The following is a 16,173-nucleotide window of genomic DNA, read 5'->3' as shown; positions in this document are numbered from 1 at the left end:
TGGTCCAGTGCTATCACATAGGAGCAGGGATTGAGTACTCAGCCTTGTGTTCAGCAGCCCATAGATTATGCAATTTTCCTTTCCGTCCACCATGAATGGGAAGAAAGAAAATCTCTTGATTCCCCCATCAACACAGTCAGTGTTGATTGAGGAATCCCTCCTGCAGCGCCATTGTGTTCTGCTAGCGGGGAGCCTTCCTTGTAGCGGCTATAGCCGCCGGCAGTGATTGCATGAAAAATTCCAACGGACTGGTTGTACTGTAGTCAATTGATGGATCAATTTTAGTACAACTAGCCTTTCCATATATTAGGATCAGATCTCATCCGTTCCCTGCTGAACAGGCCAAGGTTCGATCCATCAATGGCCCACTTAAGTTTTTACTAAAGTGGAGCTTACACAATGCTTCCTCTCTCTGGCAAGTGAATGGAGCAGTGGGGGAGCCAAGGAAAGATGAATATCTGCTGCTGGAGAGAGGGCATTCAACGTGTGAATCTGGTACTTTGACATAACACTCAACGTTAAAGCATATCACCTTTTTGCATTGACATTTGAAAAAACTCCATTATACTGTATATTCATTATGTGTTCCCATTTACACAGCATACCTATTTTTTTTTTTATTTCTTACCTTTAAATGTTTCTAATTACAAAAGGAGAAGGTGTCTTGGCTGATTCTAAGGATTTCTGGACCATCAGTGTGTTTTCCCCACGCAGAATGAGCTATCCCTCATTCGTATACAATGCAATTTTTTTTACCCTTTGTTAGGACGGTATTTAGGTCTAGTTTACAGCTGATAATAAAGAGCTGCAAACACAGTACAGACAGGGTTAATTATGTTAACTATTACCCCACAGCCCCATACTAAACATTACAAGGCAGGTAACACATGTAAGGAATTATAAGTGGGGTAGCACCGATACCACTTTTTTAATATGCAGCACTGATGGGCACTGATAGGTGACACTGATTGGGCATGGACTGTGTCAGTAGCTTTTTATTTTTTTACAATTTTATTTTTTACAATTTTATATTTTTTTTGCAATGCTTTCTCTTTTTTTGTTGGGGGGGGGGGGGGGCGAGTGGACCTCCTCCGCTCCCCCCCCCCCAGATCTTTCAGGATGGAGAGCAGAGGAAGGAGCCGGTAAATATGTCATATACCGGATCCTTCCTTTTCTGAATGAACAGTCCGTGATCACGGACTGTCCATTCATAACTGAGCATCGTCAACTGTGTTTACAGTGCTTCAGTTAATGAATGGAGAGGAGACGCTCCTCTACATTCATCTTCAGTGCAGCTGAGGCTGCCGAGAAAGGGACTGGGGAATCTGTGTCCTCAGTCCTTTTCCCTGTCTCAAAAGGGAGATGTCAATGGTCTGTTTAGACCCCTGATACCTCACCAAAGCCCCCCCACCCCCCCAAGAGGATTGATTAAAAAAATGTAAAAAAAAAAAAAAAAGGAAAATTTGTAATAAATAAATATTTAAACGTAAAATTGTAAACATAATAAAAAATAAAATAAAATAAAAAAATGTCAGTTTTTAAAATTTTTTTGTGGTCAGAAAAAACGACTCCTGAACGCGATTTTATGGCATTCAGAAAACAGCCCAAAAACTCCACTGCTGATAAAAGTTCAAAAACGTCCATGTGTGCATGGACACATAGGATAACATAGAGGGGAGTTTATGAGCTGTTAAATTAAAAACGCCCAAACTCCAAAAAACGTCCGTTTATGAGCTCCAGTGTGCATGGAGCCTTAAAAGGCTGCTGGGAAGGGGCAGGAATGGGTTAATTGAAAGAAAAAAAATAAAAGTAAACATATGTTTTGATTTGAATGTTTTACCAGCTGTTTCTATTTAACAAAAAAACAACTCAAGGCTATTGGCCTGTGACTCAGCGCAAGAGGTTGGGACACCGCGTCCTGCCAGCAAGCTTATCAAAACTTATGTAATGCATGCAACATTGTTTTATGGGAATACTTAATTTAAAGTAGTTTTGTATCCTACAGTGGAGCCTTGTAATTCTTACATATACAGTGCCTTGAAAAAGTATTCATACCCCTTAAAAATGTTTCCACCATTTGTCATGTTACAACCAAAAATGTAAATGTATTTTATTGGGATTTTATGTGATAGACCAACACAAAGTGGCACATAGTTGTAAAGTGGAAGGAAAATGATAAATGGTTTTCAATTTTTTTACAAATAAATATGTGAAAAGTGTGGGGTACATTTGTATGGTGCCCCCTGAGTCAATACTTTGTAGAACCACCTTTCACTAAAATTACAGCTGCAAGTCTTTTTGGGGATGTCTCTACTAGCTTTGCACATCTAGAGAGGGACATTTTTGCCCATTATTCTTTGCAAAATAGCTTAAGGCTCTGTCACAATTGGATGGAGAGCATCTGTGAACAGCAATTTTTAAGTCTTGCCACAGATTTTCAACTGGATTTAGGTCTGGACTTTGACTGGGTCATTCTAACACATGAATATGCTTTGATCTAAACCAGGGGTCTCCAAACATTCTGAACAAAGGGCCGGTTTATTGTCCTTCAGACTCTAGGAGGGCCGGACTATGGCCAGTGGGAGTGGAAATTTTCCTGGCATCAGTGGGAGTATTGCCACAGTTGGTATTAGGGGGAGGAATAGTGCCCAGTCCTTGGTATCATAGGGCGGAATAGTACCCCCATTTTTGGTTTCAGTGGGAGAAATGGTGCTCCATTGTTGGTGTCAGGTGGCAGAATAGCATCTTGTATCAGTGGAAAGAATAGTGCCCCAAGGGCCAGAAAAAGGCAAGCAGAGGGCCACATCCGGCCCTCGGGCGACAATTTGGAGACCACTGATATAAACCATTCCATTGTAGCTCTGGCTGTATGTTTAGGGTCGTTGTCCTGCTGGAAGGTGAACCTCCGCCCCAGTCTCAAGTCTTTTGCAGACTCTAACAGGTTTTTTTCTAAGATTCCCCTTTATTTGGCTCCATCCATCTTCCTATCAACTCTGACCAGCTTCCCTGTCCCTGCTGAAGAAAAGCATCCCCACAACATGATGCTGCCACCACCATGTTTCACGGTGGGGATGGTGTGTTCAGGGTGATGTGCAGTGTTAGTTTTCCACCAAACATAGTGTTTTGCTTTTAGGCCAAAAAGTTAAATTTTGGTCTCATCTGACCAGAGGACCTTCTTCCACATGTTTGCTGTGTCCTCCACATGGCTTCTCGCAAACTGCAAATTTGTTTATTGAATTTTAACAGTTAGCATACATAAGTACATAAAAAAAGGATCACATATATGGTATTAATATTGAGTTGTAGTTCCAACATAAACTAAAAGTAGTTTAGCTAAAACAATTTTAGCATAGATCTAACTACTCAAACGATTACATCATACATTGTATAAAAAAGGGATAAAACCAACTTAGACCAGGTTAATATAAGATGACAAGGAAAAGAAACTACACCAAAGAGAAAAGGCATAGAACAAGATGCCACATATAGAGTCACAGAGATATAGTATCTGAAAAATATAAGATGACCTCAGTTTAAAAAAAGAGGTCTTAATTATTATCAAGAGTATCATTTTTAAATGAAATATAAAAATAAAAAAAGAAATAATTTATTATAGAATCTAAAATCGTATACTAGATATTGGAACTACAGTATGTACAATTGGTGTAATGATAACCAAAGAAATAAAAGTTCTGCTACCAGAACTATATAAAGAGTAAATTAAAAGAGGAGAGAGAGAATAGGGAGGAAAAGTAGAAGAGAGAAAGAATATAAAAGAAAAAGTAATCTTAGGTAGGAGAAAAAGTAGATAGGGAAGAAAGAAATGAGAGGTAGTAGGGGTCCCCGGGGTAGGACACATGCCATGAATGCAGAGAATGGAAGTATAAATCGAGATTACCAAGGTCTTAGTAGGGAAGCATCAAAATTGGAAGGCAAAAAGTGAGTCACCCAGGGATTCCATATGTATATTTTCAAAGTAGGATAGTTTATCTTGAGTTATAGCCTCTGTTTTGGCATGGATCATTGCTTGATTGATTCTATTTTTAGTTGGGATTTCCAAGCTTTGGCAATTGTTTTTTTTTCCCAGCTGTAGTGATCTGTAATAGGAGTTTGAATTTGACGGTAGGAAAGAGTGGCCAGTTTTAAGTTTAAAAGTGCTATTGTAAGATCAGGATTGATAGGGATTTCAAACAGTGTCAAAATCATAAGAAATGCATCTTTCCAGAAATGTTTTGAAACCGGGAGCAAACAAGACTTGTTATGGAATTCTTTCAACAATGGCTTTTTTCTTGCCACTCTTCGACAAAGGCCAGATTTGTGGAGAACACGACTAATAGTTGTCCTGTGGACAGATTCTCCCACCTGAGCTGTGGATCTCTGCAGCTCCTCCAGAGTTACCATGGACCTCTTGGCTGCTTCTCTGATTAATGTTCTCCTTGCCCGGCCTGTCAGTTTAGGTGGATGGCCATGTCTTGGTAGGTTGGCAGTTGTGCCATACTCTTTCCATTTTCAGATGATGGATTGAACAGAGCTCCGTGAGATGTTCAAAGCTTGTGATATTTTTTTATAACCTAACCCTGCTTTAAACTTCTCCACAACTTTATCCCTGACCTGTCTGGTGTGTACCTTGGCCTTCATGATGCTGTTTGTTTACTAAGGTTCTCTAACAAACCTCTGAGGGCTTTACAGAACAGCTGTATTTATACTGAGATTAAATTACACACAGGTGGACTCTAGTTGCTAATTAGGTGACTTCTGAAGACAATTGGTCCCACTAGATTTTAGTTGGGGGTATCAGAGTAAAGGAGGCTGAATACAAATGCCGCCCACACTTTTCACATATTTATTTGTAAAAAAAAATTGAAAACCATTTATCATTTTCCTTCCACTTCACAATAATGTGCCACTTTGTGTTGGTCTATCACAAAAAAATCCCAATAAAATAGTTGTGACATGACAAAATGTGGACATATGAATACTTTTTCAAGGCACTATATGAATACCAGTAGAATGTAAATCACATATTAAGACTTCGCAAAAATAAATACTGTTATCTCCATCTATGGGCCCATTCATACCACAGCACACGCGTTACTGTGCGCATAAGACAGGCATGCTGGTGTGATCTGTAACATGCATTGAGCTACAGAGATGCACTCTTGGCATGTATTGCTTTGTTCTGTCTTTTTGTTTTATTAAATTTTTCATATTTGCTGCAGTGCATGGCGATGCATTACAAGTCAGAACACACTGTATGAAGAAGGAATATGTCTTTTTTTTTTTTATTTTAATGCAAACCATGCCAGTGCATTGGTGTTAACTGAAATCATAAGACAAAAGGCGAACTGCTTTGTTTTTGCGTTGGGACTCTGTTGGGCAACATAGTCTAATGTCGCTGGTATGAAAGGGCTCTATACAAGTCCAGTGCCAAATTTTGCTAGCTGCTAGCCCTATGCTGCCATTTCTACCTATGGCATTACTAACTCTGTATAACCCTGGTCTGACGAAGGAGTGAATTGCTCATGCTCCGAAATGCATTACTGCCCCCTTGACGTCAGCTCCGGTCTATGCGTTCCAGCGTGGTTCTGAAAGCCCATCAGCCATCTTGCTTCCTTGCTTCTCCCTCTCCTGTCACAGCTGTGGGCCAGCTCTCCCTCCCACTAGAGGCGAAGGACTCTACAGGATGCCTAGTATGCTGACTGAGATGCTCATTTGATCTACTACATTGTAAATGTTTTTAACCACCTTTTATGAACTCCTTAATACTGCACTTAGAAGCGCCTTCTGTTTTTCCAACCTGTGGTCCCGGGGGCCACATGTGGCCCTTTGTCACTTTTTGTGTCCCCCCCACTGAGCCGGTGGATGACAGTTCCGTGTCCGCTCCGCTGATGCAGCGTGAACACGGACACAGCCCGCTCTCCTCTATGGGGCGGTCGAATGGAAATGGACCGCCTGTCTGTTTCCATGCAGCTGTCATCCGATCCACCGTCTGTTTTTTAGTGGACCAGATCGGATACCGGCGGGTGTCAGCGGACACATATCCACTGACATCTGCAGCTCCATAGAGAAAAATGGAGGTTCCAATCAGGTCTGCCTGAAAAACTGACCTGATCAGAACTTCCATGTGAAAGGGGCCAAAATCTTCTGCTGCATGTTCACAATCTCTGAAAGTCTCCTGCTGCACGTTCAGTCTATGAAAGTCTCCAGCTGCACATTCACAGTCTCTGAAAGTCTCCTGCTGGACATTCAGAAAGCATTAAACAAGCTTTAAAACAAACCTTCACTGACCTCTGTAGCTGCAGGCACTATGGAGCAATTTATCTTCAAAGTTCAAAGTTCACAATAGAAACAGTGAAGTCGATCAAGCACTCTGCACCCCCCCCCCCTCTTTCTGTAGAGCTGCTAGGGATGCTAATCTAGGGATTAGAAGGCTGGCAGGCTGCCATGAGAGGTGAGCTGAGCTACAGAGAAAATAATTCTGCTGGGAATTTTTCGAGAATGAATTGCACCACAGTGTCTGCAACTACAGTGGTGAGTGATGGCTTATTTCCAATCTTGTTTACGGTGTGTTATGAGAGTAAATATTTGACTATCCATAGCCTGGCCACAATTCTACTTTAAAGACATAAATTACCTTAAAGGGGTTGTAAACCTTCAAGGTTTTTCACCTCAATGCATTCTATGCATTGAGGTGAAAAACCTCCTGTAATACTGCAGCCCTCCCTGAGCCCCCCGTTTTACTTACCTGTACCCCCTCTATCTTGTTAAATCTTCACTGACCTCTGTAGCTGTAGACACTATGGAGCAATTTATCATTTATCTTCAAAGTTCACAATAGAAACAGTGAAGTCATTCAAGCACTCTGCCCCCCCCCCCCTCTTTCTGTAGAGTTGCTCTGTGTTTACAATAGGGATTAGAAGGCTGGCCAGCTGCCATGAGGGGTGAGCTGAGCTACAGAGAAAATAATTCTGCTGGGATTTTTCGAGAATGAATTGCACCACAGTGTCTGCAACTACAGTGGTGAGTGATGGCTTATTTCCAATCTTGTTTACAGTTTGTTATAAGAGTAAGTAAATATTTCATTATCCCATCGCCTGGCCACAATTCTACCTTAAAGACATAAATTACCTTAAATTTAAAATGTGTGAACTGTCATACATTTATTCAACAAGTAGAGCTTTACAAAGTCTGTACCACTATTTTTTTTTTTTTTTACTAAAACACGTTATTTTTTTTAGCATGTGGTTCGACAACCACTAACACCCACTTCCAGCTTCCTGCAGAAAGATAAATATAACATGGTCTACTGGCTCTGGTGCCATTGTATGCTGGGATCAGATCCAAGAGCAGCACCGGTTTATTCTCAGACATCAAATATTGCTGTGTAGAGGAAAGTAGAGACAAGCAGTGATTGTCATCAGAGTTTTCACCGAACATAGTGAAACCTGCCGTGATTCAGGATTCAGATACAGTGCAGGTGAATTTAACTACACTTACCTGAAAATAGCTTGGCAACTATGTCTCTTAGAGGGACTTAACACTGTGCCCCTGTCATGATTTATTTTTCTTTTCTTCTTTCCTGGGTTAGCTTCAAAACACATACACACATGTTCAGGAAATCCAGCATTGTCCTACTGAAATTCTCAAAAAGGCCACCACATGCTGGGTCCCATGCCACCATCTTCTTCACTTATGTCATCAAGGGGCTGGATATCTCTTCTGGTTTCTTTCAGCCGTCTCTCTGATGCCTTGCTGCTGTGCATGCACAGTGTGTTTTATATTACCCCAAAGCCTCTAAGGATGCATAATGTGGATATCATAGGAGGCTTCAGGCAGCTGGGGACATCATTCTTGCCTAGGTGAGAGAGGCGGATGCACAGGCTATGCTTCCACAAAAAAAAGGGCATTACCCCCCTCAAAAAAAGAAATTAAAAAAAATGGTGATTTCTTAAAAGGAGGGGACAAGGAGCAATCATTTTTAAAGAAATAAAAGGAAGCAAAAGGTCCACTTTAAATTTGGATTGGGCAAAATTGAGATTTTTCTATTTCCCTGATATTTTGTAGAAAATCATGAAATTTTACCAAAATTTTCCATTGAATGAATTTGAGTCAATGGAGAAATCAAGGTGGTTGGTGTTTTTTAAGGGTGCAATAGGCTTTAAGCCACTTCTAAAGCAGTCCACGCATTATGCAATTTTTTTCCCCCATCCAATTCACATTTAATGTCATCAAAATACAATGATCGGTGTTGCCAGCTATAGACGACGGCACTGATCATTCAGGAAAAACCCAACAAGCTGGTTGTACACAAGGAGTGTTCGTCTCAGTAAAAACCAATGCAAGGGGCATTTTCCCCACTGGCCATCAATGTAAGGAGCATTCTTCTCACTGACCACCAATATAAGGAGCATTCTTCTCACTGACCACCAATATAAGGAGCATTCTTCTCACTGATCACCAATGTAAGGGACATTTTCCCACTGACCACCAATGGTAAGGAGCATTCTTCCCAAAGACTAACAATATAAAGAGGATTCTTCCCACTGATCATCAGTGTAAGGAGCATTCTTCCCACTGATTGCCAATGTAAGGAGCATTCTTCCTACTGACCCATAAAAAGAACTGGTTTTACTTTAGTAAGGGCTCCCCAAGAGCTGACAATTATTTTAGTGGTTCCTCTAGGGAAAAAGTTGAGAAAGGCTGCTCCGTCCTAATAGTAAACAATTTGGATTGGGCTTTGATTGAGAATTGGATGTCCAAAGAAACATCATAGTTGATAAATTAAGCATGTGGTTAACCCCACCCAAAGCTTTTTTGGCTCACGTTTGGCTACAAAATCCATTTATTCTGCCTTCAATCATTTTGAATAATGCTTTTGTAAGAGAATCAGTGGCATATACAGTATATTCAATAAAGACAGAAGATACAGAATAGGCTTAAAGTGATACTAAATTATATATTTTTACTCCAAATATAATCCAGACACATCCGCAACTTAATTTCCCTGTAATCTATTTTTCATTAAATCATTTCTAACTATGTTTTTCTGTTTCCTCAGTAAGCTCCTGAACCTCTCCTTTTCCCCCCTCACCTCCATGTGTTTGGAACAAGCAGTGCACATTAGTTGCAGTCATGTGCACTACTCTATGCCACTACAAATCCTATAGTCCAGGGGTCTCCAAACTTTCTAAACAAAGGGCCAGTTTACTGTCCTTCAGATTTTAGGGGGGCAGGAGGTTGGTCTCAGTGGGAGGAATAGTAACTAGTCACTGGTTATGAGTGGGAGGAATAATAACCCATCATTGGTGTCAGTGGGAGGAATAGTGTCCCATCATTGGTGTCAGTGGGAGGAATAGTGTCCCATCATTGGTGTCAGTGGGAGGAATAGTGTCCCATCACTGGTGTGAGTGGGAGGAATAGTAACCAATCATTGGTGTGAGTGGGAGAAATAGTGTCCCATCATTGGTGTCAGTGGGAGGAATAGTGTCCCATCATTGGTGTCAGTGGGAGGAATAGTGTCCCATCATTGGTGTCAGTGGGAGGAATAGTGTCCCATCATTGGTGTCAGTGGGAGGAATAGTGTCCCATCATTGGTTTCAGTGAGAGGAATAGTGTCCCATCATTGGTGTCAGTGAAAGGAATAGTGTCCCATAATTGGTGTCAGTGGGAGGAATAGTGTCCCATTGTTGGTTTCAGTGGGAGGAATAGTGTCCCATCATTTGTGTCTGTGGGAGGAATAGTGTCCCATCATTGGTTTCAGTGGGAGGAATAGTGTCCCATCATTGGTTTCAGTGGGAGGAATAGTGTCCCATCATTGGTGTCAGTGGTAGGAATAGTGTCCCATCATTGGTTTCAGTGGGAGGAATAGTGTCCCATCATTGGTTTCAGTGGGAGGAATAGTGTCTCATCATTGGTGTCAGTGGTAGGAATAGTAGCCAATCGTTGGTGTCAGTGGGAGCAATATTGCCCCATTGTTGGTGTCAATGGAAGGAATAGTGCCAAATCATTGGTAGTGGGAGGAATAGTAACCCATTATTGCTGTCATTAGTAGGAAAAATAGTGCCCCATCCTTGGTGTCAGTGGGGGGAATAATGCCCAATCATTCGTAGTGGGAGGAATCCCATCATTGGTGCCAGTAGGTAGAATAGTGCCCCTTCGTTGGTATAAAAATAAGAAGAATGCCCAATCATTGGTGATAGTGGGAGGACTAGTTCCCCATCATTGGTTTCAGTAGGAAGAATGGTGCCCCATCATTGGTGTCAGTGGGAGGAATAATAGCCAATCATTGGTAATAGTGGGAGGAATAGTACCCAATCATTGGTTTCAGTCGGAAGAATAGTGCCCCATCGTTGGTGTCAGTGGGAGGAATAGTGTCTTGAGAGGAACAGTGCCCCAAGGCAAGCAAAGAGCCACAGTTTAAAGTTCACTGCTATAGTCCATAATTCAGAGCGAGTAAGAGAGGGTGACAATGATCCTACATACAGTGAGATCATGGAGAATGAACGTAGCCACCCTCTAACCTCTAACGCAGTTTTTTCTCAACCCCAGTCCTCCAAGGTGCCCCAACAGGTCATGTTTGCAGGATTTCCCTCAGATGAAACGGCTGTGGTAATTACTAAGGCAGTGAAACTGATCAAACCATCGGTGTAAAATAATAGAAAGCCTGAAAACATGACCTGTTGGGGCACCTTGAGGACTGGAGTTGAGGAACACTGCTCTAGCAAAGTCCGATCACAGCAGCAAAAAAAAAAAAAAAAAGGAATGTAGAGATCTGGAGACAGCTGAAGGCAATAGAAGGTACTTTTTTGAGTTACATACTGGAATCGATTTCTATTTTCTATCCAGAGTTTAGTGTCACTTTAAAGTTCAGCTTGTTGGAAAATTTTGAACACGTTTGTTAATAGCACCATCCACAGATATGTTACAGATATAGTTATAAAATGTACATGGATTGTCTGACAGAACCCCTTACAGTTATATAAACCCACCATCATCTTCTCTTACCGGCTTTTATAGAGTTGAGGAACTTCAGCCCCGGGTAGTCATGGAATTGCTGCGTACGACCGGACAACTGATCTTGTAGTCCAGATGTTCAGACGTCTGGATCCCGGCAGTTTTTTCTTCTGTAGAGTCATACTAGAAAAGTGGGGAGGACTGGGGGTTGGAGGAGGAGATGGATGTTTGCCAAACAGCAGCTTGGCTCTGTCATTTTAGTGATATGGAAAAGCATCATTGAGCAGACCCGGGCAAAGGCCACACTTCCCTTTAACGGTGCGCCGCCTTCTCCTACTAAGCCTAATTGAAAAGAATGTCTTACAGTTTTCCTACATATCAAGGGAAATTGGGACTTTAAATGAAGCAGCTGACTCGAATAGGGATGGAGGCACTAACCCGTGCCTCATATAAAGTCCCAAACTTCCTCCTCTTTTACATGTCTTACAGTTTTCCTAGCAAGAAAGTTTTTCCTAAACCATAGAACATGTGGTCTATATTGTTTAGCAGGCAATTTATAGATATATTATTGTTACTAAATCAGATTTATATACCTCCCAACATTTTGAGATGAGAATGAGGGACACCTACTAACAAACGTATGTAGGCATAGGACACGCCCCCTGCCACACCCCCTTAAAGGAGAATTAACCAAAAAAAAAGGTTAAATCCACAAGTGCTTTTTTTTACCACTACTATTCCTTTATATTGGCTTTTACATTTACAAATACAGCAATTTAGAAATTGGATGAGAGGTTTAGCCCCGGGAAACACTTTTTGAAAGGTAAAAAGTGCATTTTATATACAACTATATGGATCAGACCAAAATGAGGGACAAATGAGGGGGAAAGAGGGACAGAGGGACATTACTCCAAATCAGGGACAGTCCCTCCAAATCAGGGACAGTTGGGAGCTATGGTTATATAGAGCCAACCGGTTGTGCAGTGTTTTACAATATAAAGGGAGACAGTATAGTTACCATACAATTCAATATGGGAGAGTTGGGAGGACCCTGCTTGTGAGAGCTTACAATCTAAACAGGAGAGGGAAGTGATATGAAAGTTGTGAAAAATGAGTTGATGATGAAGGTAAAAATTCAGTTGTTAGGTAGAAGCGGGATAGGCTTTGCTGAAAAGGTGAGTTTTTAGGGATCTTCTACAGGTGGACAGAATAGGAAATGGACGGACAGTAGATTTAACCACTTGTTGCCTGCCAACAGTACATTTACTGCTGGTGGGAGGCACCCAGGGCCGGGACAAGGGGTGGGCAGGAGAGACGGCTGCTCTGGGTGCTGTGGTATCATGTAAGGTGGGGGGGGGGGCACCAAAAGAAGATTTTGAGAAAGGGGATTTGTGTTGGAAGGGGAAATTTGGAGGAGTGGCAAGGAGTATTATTCTAATTGGGAAAATGGGGGGGGGGGGGTGCTAAGAGTGATTTAGGCGGGTTTGTGTTAGGAGGGATAATGGGGAGAGGAAGAAGATTTGTGCTGGGGGAGGATTTTTGGGGTAGAGGAGTTGTGCTAGGAGGAAGGATTTCAGCAGTTGGGCAGGTTTTTACTGGGAGGAGGGGGGATTTTTTTTTTGCTGACACACAATGCTCATACATCTTGAGGGGGGCGCAGTTTGGCACGTTCGCCCCGGGCACTAGATGACCTTGTCCCAGCACTAGAGGCTCCCCCAGTCAACATAAGTCAAGTTCCTCCACCCCAAACTCGCTCAACCATGTCCTTATGGACCTTGCTTTGTGCACTGGTTCAAATCATTTGGTGGAGGGGGGGATTATGGTCTTTTTGACCCCAGATGTCTCAGAAAAGAGGTCCTGTCATGCTTATTTCTATCACAAGGGATTTTTACATTCCTTGTAATAGGAATAAGAGTGATAAAAAAATATAGGTACAGTGTAAAAATAAAAAATAAAAAGTAAAATAAATAAGAAAAAAATCAATTTAAAGCACCCCATCGCTCTGTGCTCACGCACAGAAGCAAACGCATACCATAGGTCACGCCCGTATATATGTAAAATCACACAACGTGAGGTATTGTTGCGATCATTAGAGTGAGAGCAATAATTCTAGCACCAGACCTCCTCTGTAACTGTAAACAGGTAACATGCAAACATTTTTAAAGTGTTGCCTATTTTTTTTTTTCATTTTAGTGTAAATGTTAGATCTGAGGTCTTTTTGACCCTCAGATCTCACATTTAAGAGGTCCTGTCATGCTTTTTTCTATTACAAGGGATGTTTACATTCCTTATAATAGGAATAAAAGTGACCCAAATATTTTTTTTTAAAAGGACAGTGTCAAAATAAAAAATAAAAAGTAAAATAAATAAGAAAAAAAAAATTGAAAGCGCCCCGTCCCGCCGAGCTTGCGCGCAGAAACGAAGGCATACGCATGTCGCGCCCACATATGAAAACGGTGTTAGAAACACACACGCGATCATTAGAGCGAGAGCAATAATTCTAGCCCTAGACCTCCTCTGTAACTCAAAACTGGTAACCTGTAGAAATTTGTAATCGTCGCCTATGGAGATTTTTAAGGGTCAAAGTTTGTCGCCATTCCACGAGCGGGCGCAATTTTGAATCGTGACATGTTGGGTATGAATTTACGTAACCTTATCTTTCACAATATCCAAAAAATTGAAATAACTTTACGGTTGTCTTATTTTTTAAATTAAAAAAAAATTCCAAAAAAAATTGAGCTTGTAAGACCGCTGCGCAAATACGGTGTGACATAAAGTATTGCAACGACCGCCGTTTTGTTCTCTAGGGTGTCTTAAAATATATATATAATATTTGGGGGTTCTCAGTAAATTTCTAGCAAAAAAAAAAGATGTTAACTTGTAAACACTGAATCTGAAAAATAGGACCGGTCCTTAAGTGGTTAAATTAGGGAATACATTATTTATTATAGAACAATTAATGTATGTATATACTTAACTGGTCTTGTTGTGTTTTCTGGCCAGTGCCTAAATATCTGCTTGCTACATGAGGGACAGGTGATAATGATATGGTATATGGAGGGGGTATAGGTGCTAATCGCTTAATAAGCATAGGGTACAATAGGCTAGCCAGACAGTATTGTGCTCCTTATGTGGATTGTGTTAATTGATTGGAATGTGTGAAGTCTTTTAAATGTTTATGTATGACAGAGTAATTTACATTGAGATTGTTTAGACTGGAAAATAATCCGTGTTTATTTCCATCTCAGAATGCCACCAGCCAAGGGCAATGTCTACAATGTTTTTGATCTCATTGATGCCATCCGAAATGGGGACAGTGACTTTGAGATGGACTCAGAGGACACTGATATAAGTGATGAAAAAGAATGTGAAATTGCCTGTGAACTGGAAAAGGAAAATAAGAAACCAAATGATTGCCCATCTGATGATTTTGTGGACATCACACCAACAAAACCAAGCCACGCCACTCCAGCACACAGACCATGCCCCGGGACAGGTATTGCTGGATGAAAAAGGATTTTATCAGTCCCAACACTGATTTTTCTGGTCAGGATATCACTAATGATCCTGTCTCCCTCAATACACCATTGGAGTACTTCCGAAGGGTTTGTGTCAGAAGACATGATCCAAGCTCTGACAGATCACATCAATAAGTACAGCATTCTTAAAAAAGGAGCAGCGCTAAATACCAACACAAAAGATTTAAAACAAATGTTTGGCATGTATCTAAAAATGGGCCTAGTTCAAATGGCTGGAGTCCGTATGTATTGGGAAACAGACACGCAGTACACCCCCCCCCCCCCCACCCCCCATTTCAGATGTGACGTCACGGAACAGATTCCAGTCTCTCTTGGGTTCATTACATTTTGTAAACAATTTGACGGTGTCTGAGATGGAAAAAAAAAGACCAACTTTGGAAACTCAGACCATGGCTTGATGCGTTCAGGGAGAAATGCCTGCAGGTGGTGCCAGAAGAACACAACTCTGTGGGTGAAATGAGGATTCCTTTTAGGGGGAAATTTAGCAGCATCAAGCAATACATGCGTGGCAAGCCACATCCACTGGGGTTCAACGTGTGGGTAAGGACAGGCATCTCTGGCATACTGTGTGACTTGGATGTGTACCCAGGACCGTTTCTAAGGCAGGGCAAAAGGGGCAGCTGACCTAGGCCCCATCATTGTTGTGGGGCCCAAAAGCAGCTGCCTCATACTTGCCAACTATCCCATTTTAAATTCCCTCGTCCCTTGAAGTTTTAGTCCCGTGCTGTGTCCCAATATCTCAGTGTAAAGTTCTGTTGCTGCTGCCCAGCTCTGCCCTTTTGCCATGTACAGATGACTCACCTGCAGACCTTGTGTTTACATGTAAATAACCTGCATTAATATGTAAATAGTTGTGGATCGCGGCATTGATGTGTAAATAGAGGCAACATTCATATGTAAATCATGCCCCCCTGAGGTCATATCTCCCATCACGTCTGCTGAATGCTGTCCATTGGGGAGGTAAAGGAGCATGCTTGAAAGTCCTGCCCACAACTATAGTCATTAAACCGAACATCAGCCTGTTTCCTGCAAAGGTGAGCAAATTGGAGGTGGAACCCTTCTTCAAAATAACATGGTGCCACAGCACCCTGAATTTTGGTGCATGTGAACAGTCATTGTGCGGTAAGGATATGCAGTAACCTCTAGGAACCAATCAGTGAGCAGTGGGGACGGATTGCTGACACCACCAACACTGCCATACCATCTATATACTAAGCGCTTTTTTACTCTCAACAAATGTGAGTGTTTTTTACCTTCATCAATAGGCTTTGAGCTTTTTATACAGTATCACGCTATGCGTTTTCATGTTCCTTTCACATATATGTTGGATGCCTGATTGGACCTGCCCTTTTTCCAAACATACCCCTGCAAGTACCTGGGCCACCGGGAATAACGTTGGTTACAACAGCTACCACTGAGGATCCCCACTTTATAATCTTGATTGACTCAGTGGGCGTATGCCCATCTGGGTTCAATCTCTTTGATAAGCCTCCTATTAGAGCGGTGGTGGATCTTCTATCAACACTTTATGTTTAATCCCACATCTGTATCACAATTTTTCTGAATGTCATCTTTTTATGGACTCAATTTACCCTATTAAGAATACCAAGTATATGTGTGCCACAAACCGGTGTGTCACCTGCGTATGGACTCAGTCTACATAAATAAGAATGTTGACCAT

The 16,173-nt window shown here is 41.6% G+C and overlaps 1 protein-coding gene across 3 annotated transcripts in view; it reads right to left on the bottom strand.

Moving 5' to 3' along the window:
- SRPX2 (sushi repeat containing protein X-linked 2) overlaps positions 1 to 16,173 on the bottom strand; it is a 115,040-nt gene that overhangs the window by 89,691 nt on the left and 9,176 nt on the right. The window contains exon 1 of one of the 3 annotated variants that reach the window (XM_073598152.1): positions 11,005 to 11,429. The exons of 1 other annotated variant lie outside the window; for it this stretch is intronic. The gene's annotated coding sequence lies outside the window, so the exon portion shown is untranslated. Of the gene's footprint in view, positions 1 to 11,004; positions 11,430 to 16,173 lie in introns of those variants that run through there. One more of the 3 variants, XM_073598154.1, reaches the window with a different exon arrangement.

This window comes from Aquarana catesbeiana, linkage group LG09, assembly GCF_042186555.1.
Source record: "Aquarana catesbeiana isolate 2022-GZ linkage group LG09, ASM4218655v1, whole genome shotgun sequence".
NCBI lineage: Eukaryota > Metazoa > Chordata > Amphibia > Anura > Ranidae > Aquarana > Aquarana catesbeiana.
Note: the sequence above shows the minus strand (reverse complement) of the source record. Positions and strands in the feature narration are given on the sequence as shown.